Here is a 6,000-nt window from a genome sequence, read left to right on the forward strand (position 1 = left end):
TTTCTCTATTTGACATTGTCTGCATTATGTATTTTTGTTGGTTTTTAAGGTGTCGCTTCCTGACATGATGCATAGAGTCATCATTGCATTATCATTTCTTACACTATGCATTAGGCGTTATATGGCTGAGTGCTTTCAGCATTTATATATTGTCCTAGATTCTAGTCAGCCACGTCATCCACACGTGTGTATATATGTTTTAATCCCTCACATTTTTTTTGCACATTTACGGTGAGCACATCAGGTGTTTCACATGTTTCGCTTAACTTGCAGTTACAATGTGTATTTTGCACGTCCCTGAAATAGTTAATCTATCCATTTCTCAAGGTGGTGCAATTGAATGCAGTGCACAATACATATATATGAAATAGTTAATCTATCCAGGTATCAGCTCCAGATCAGTTTAGCCCATGCGCACTCTCTCCGGTTATCCAAGATATCGCTGGGTCTGGCAGACTTATGTAGTCTCTCAGCAGTAACATTATGCAATTCCTGAGCCTTTTTGCGCATGCCTAAACACATATCAGGTAAACAAATATAGAGTTAATATATTCAAAATGGATGCTCTTTACCTGCTGATACTGTGGATGCATGTCACATAGGCAGGTGAGGCTAATTAACTGTGATTGGTTTTGTTGAATTGCACTGGGGTTTGGGGTATATATATGTATTGTGCACTGCATTCAATTGCACCACCTTGAGAAAGGTCCCACTGGGGGACCGAAACGTCGGTTTTTGTGTCTTCTATCAAATATAGAACATTTTTGATTTACTTACCTGCGTGCTGTCCCTTGATGTCGTGTTGCAACCGGTATTGTATGGTCTGGTATTGCTTTATGGGATAAGCACCAAAACTTATTTACTTGCATATGGTGTTCCGGCTGTGCATTGGATTATATATATATATATATATATATATATATATATATATATATATATATATATATATATTTATATATATCTCTGTATATATATATATATATAGTTGTATGATGAAGCCACTGTACAAATGAATGGGTGAAGGGTGGGTATCGGGCCAGTGTGGCTTAACCCCTTAATTACCTTTGCGGTTATTATCCGATAAGGTGTTTAAGGGGTTAATTGATATCTGAATGTAATTGCAATGTTTTGGCTATGTATTGGCTATGTATTTTGTGGGCAACAAAAGACAAGGATGTTGCTGGCGACGGGGGCTTCTTATTGATGAGGTCAGTAGTACTTTATTTATTTTAATATGCTAGTTAATGTGTTTAATAATGGGCAAATAATCTATTATCCCTATCTGGATAATAGTTATTTTGCACATTATTGTACTGTAGGTGTTGGGGGGGGATGTATGTATTGAATGTATAGGCCAGGTTTATTTTTTTACATTCAGGGTTGGTTCCTTGGTTCTGCGTGAGACCTCTGGAGACCACCTGCGGTATCCTCGGGTATCTCACAGGTATCAGGCTGGTGGTTCCACGGGTGACACCTGCGGGGATGAAGCGGTGGTCCCAAATCTGTGGGGGCACCGCAGCCCCGTAGTCTGGGAGGATGAACCGGTGGTCCCACATCCGTGGGGGCACCGCAGACCCGTAGTGAGCACTCGTGAGTTCCCCATACCCCCGTGAGAACCACCTGAGGCCCCGCAGACACCTGTGGGTCTGACCCGGGGCTCCCAGACATCCGCGGGCCTACCGTGGGGACCCAATTGTGGCCCACGGTGACCCAAGGAGACCACCTGGGGGCCATGGCGCTTGGCAGGACCCACCAACAGGCCTCCAGAACCTGTGTGAAACAAGTTGCTGGAACCCTGTAGGTCTGTTAGGTGACCCGCCAGCCCGCCGTGGACTCGCGTGGGGCTGGGGTATGAACCCTGTATGTAAAAGAATAAATCATGTATTTATGGGGGGGCACAGGGGGTGGGTAATGTATTTAATAAATAGAATAATGCTTAGTGGGGGGTTAGTGTGGGAGGGTATGTAGGCCTCCCGAGTGGTGGGTGAGGGTGGGTTAACCCCTTAATGACTATAGCGGTTAATAACCGCTATGGTGATTAAGGGGTTAGGGGACATTACATTGGATGTTTTTATTCTTATGTATGTTTTGCAGCAGCGGAGGGGGCATGGCCAGGATGAAGATGAGGATGGCCTTCATCGTGGCAGCCGGAAATGGGTGAGTGCTATATGTATTTAATGTATTGATTGGTGTTTATGTATTTTAAATACACAGGGTGTGTATGTTGTTTATTGCAATGTTTATTGGGGGCAAATGTCCCCAACAAACATGCTATTCTGCCTTAACCCCTTCATTGCCTTAGAGGTTATCCGCTATGGTAATGAAGCAGCATTTATGTATTTTAATAATATTGTGCGGAAGCAGGGGGTCTCCTGAGCTGAACCGCATTGATTTGTGGCTCATAGACCCCCTGCTTCCCGAGTTACAGGCCCTGGTTTGGGGCATCGGTTACAGTGTCGCCGCCATATTTATAGCGGGCACGGCGCGAATGGGGTTCTATAAAGATGGTGGCGACACTGCCACCCGATGACACATACCGGGGCCTGTAACTCGGGAAGCAGGGGGTCCCTGGTCCACAAAGCAATGCGGTTCAGCTCAGGGGACCCCCTACACGATTATTAAAAATATATTCATGCTGCTTCGTTACCATAGCACATAGCCGCAAAGGTAAGGAATGATTGTTTATTTATATATGTGTTTTACTCATAGTGTAGATGTGCAGAGGGTCTCCGGAGCTGATCCGCTTTGGTTTTAGGTCCGGGGACCCCCTGCTTCCCGAGATACAGGCCCCTTTATGGGGTGCCGGTATCCCTCTGGTTTGTTTACATTCCGCGGTCACGTGATCGGGACATTTAAATGCAGAGGGATACCGGCACCTCATAAAGGGGCCTGTATCTCGGGAAGCAGGGGGTCCCCGGACCTGAAACCAATGTGGTTCCGCTCCGGAGACCCCCTGCACATGTACACTATGAGTAAAAGTTGTTTTGATATGTTTTTATTTTGCCGATGTTTGCGCAGAGAGAGCGACGGTCTCTCTCTGCTGCCAGGTTATCGGGAGCCAGGATTTTTTATCACCGGCTCATCAGCGTTTTGCTTTCGCAGAGATTCGGCAGGGATCGGCATGGATTCGGCCCTTACTGAACACTGCGAGGGCAAATCGCCAAAATCATGCCTATCGGCAACACTTGCCGAAGAGATTTTTTCGGCGCTTAGTGCATGAGGCCCTAAGTCTTCTAGGCTGGTGTCAGGGATAGATAAGAATATATGTTCCGTACTCTTACAGCCTTATCCCTGGCACATGGCAAACCCTGACTTTAACTTTATTCACACAATAAAACCTTGCAGCTTTATTACGTAGCTGGAGCACCCCCTGAACCCCCATACCCAGTTCAGGGTGACTTGGGCAGGAACTGGCATCCCCCCTTATTCTAGGGACCCCGGGACCGTTCTGGGGGTACCTTGATCCACAATGCCCTTTTTACCTTTCCTGTTTGTGCTGAAGCAGGCAACCCTGGCGTGGAGTCACAAGAATGTTTCCAAGGTAGGATTTTGCCGGAGCACTGTGCTTCAATGTGCCAGAGAGTCTTACTTGATTCCCTGGCACATCTTTGGAGTATCCCATAACTCGAGAACCCCGCTACATAGCCACAATCTGATAGAAGTATCTCTACAAAACCCCCACTCAGACTCGCAGCCACGCAAGCTCTGCTGGCCAGCACCCCTGGAAAAGCAAAAACACAAATGTACTAAATTGTCACATAATTTACACCCAGACTCAGTGATGCATATACGACAGTTGGGTCCAAGAGCTGACACTCTAGGACCTACACATGGATCAAGGGTTACCAAGTGGGCTTAACCTTTATTATTGAGGCTGGTTACCCCCTCACCATCACACCTCCCCCCTCAAAATGAAGGCTTTGTTATGACTGCCTCGTCCGGCGGTCTAACTAGCCTGACACCTCTTGAGGCTGCTGGCTCATTGGGACTGTCCTTGCATGAATGTCAATACGCATTGTCATGCTCGCTGTCTTTTTCATGTTGGATGCTAAAGTCAAATTCTTGCAGGGCAAGACTCCAAGAAAGCAGCTTGATATTTTCCCCGGACACCCGTTGTAGCCTTGTAGCCAACTTAGAGGGTTGTGATCAGTGATCACCGTAAATGTCCGGCCATACAAATAGGGCTGAAGTTTCCGTAAAGCCCACACAATGGCCAAACATTCTTTTTCAATGGTGTCATAAGCCACTTCCCTGGGCAGCAGTTTCCTGCTCAGGTACCCCACAGGATGCTCTCACCCCTTCTCCCCCACTTGGCTGAATACAGCACCGATACCGGAGTCCGAGGCATCGGTCTGTATCAAAAACTTTTTTGAATAGTCTGGAGCAGCCAGGATAGGAGCACTGGCCAGTGCTTTCTTTAGTGCCTGAAACGCTGTTTCACAGGCAGGAGACCAGGCTTCCAGAACTGGGAGTCGCTTCTGTGTCACGTCCGACAGGGGTTTAGCCGCGGCGCTGTACTGTGGGACAAATTTCCTATAGTAGCCAACGGTGCCTAAAAAAAGCCATAACCTGCCTCTTTGTTTTGGGTAGGATATTAGAATCCGTAGGATCATTTGAGATCTTTATATCCAAATATTTAATTTGAGTGCAAGTGATAGGGACACTTGTGTGGGGGTCTTTCTCTTCTCCATCAAATGTTTGAATATTTTAAAGTTAATGTCCCTATGCACCTTAGTTCACATTAATATTATTACTGGCATAAGGGTTTGAGCAGTTTACCGCAAGTAGATACATTTATCTCTTTGTTTTGGGAACAGGCCATTGCACTATACACTGGCGACACACTTTATTCGAGCTTGGCTAGTCCCACGAATTCGGGTATACCCGGGTGTATTGAGGTTTGTGACTGTTTTCTGCCCGAGTGCATTGAGTTATTTTCCAAGCAGGGATTGAAGCATTTTATTCCCTCTGGCTTCAATACTGCACAGTATATATATATATAAACTGCATTACAATTCATGAATTTATGCCATCTGGTAGACACGCGAAGCATTGCAGCCTATTAAATCCTAATCATTATCATTTAACAGAACAGCCGCCCATCAGCCAGGCATGAACCCAGGCTGGGAAGGCAAATGCAACGGGGCTTGTCAGAGGTCAGGAGTGGCGCATTCCAGGTATCTGCCAGGTACATACCGGGTATTTGCTCGAATAAAGTGTGTCGGTGCAGTAGCCTTAACCCTAGCTGGTTCAGGCTTGAGATGCCCTCCATCAACCCGGTGTCTTAGGTACAACACCTCCGCCATCCCTACTAGACACTTGGTGGGCTTCAATGTAAGCCCCGCTTCACTAATTCTGCTCAGCACCGCTGCTACATGAACTAGGTGACTGTCCCACGACCCGCTAAACACCGCAATGTTGTCCAGGTATCTCCTTGCAAAACTTTGCATTCCTTCCTGCAACCTATTGACCAGGCTTTGAAAGGTAGCCGGGGCATTCTTCATCCCAAATGGGATCACTAAATATTCATAGAGGCAACTTGGAATAATGAATGCTGACTTCTCCCTAGCCTCCTGGGTCAGCGGGATCTGCCAGTACCCTTTGCACAGATTCATTGTGGTGAGATACGTTGTCTCGCGAGCTCATCTAACAGCTCATCCATGCGGAGCATGGGATAAGCATCTGAAACCATTCCCTCATTGACCGGACAATCCCAAGGACTCTGGGACTGTACAATTACCCCTGGGGCCAGCATCTCTTCTACTTCCCTCTCTATACTGCCCTTCACCTCTGCTGTTACGCGATAGGCATGCTTATGCAAAGGTCTCAGGTCACCGGTGAGCACTGGGTGATCTGTGATATGTGTTCTGTTTGGCTTGTCCATGAACAGAACCCCATGCTTCACTAGCATAGCCCTCATCTGTACCTTCTGCTGTGTGCTAAGCTGGGATCCTATCTCAACCTGCTCTACGGTGCCCCCTGCCTAGATTCCCTTAGGAG

The sequence above is a fragment of the Ascaphus truei genome, chromosome 4 (genome assembly GCF_040206685.1).
Source record: "Ascaphus truei isolate aAscTru1 chromosome 4, aAscTru1.hap1, whole genome shotgun sequence".
Lineage (NCBI taxonomy): Eukaryota > Metazoa > Chordata > Amphibia > Anura > Ascaphidae > Ascaphus > Ascaphus truei.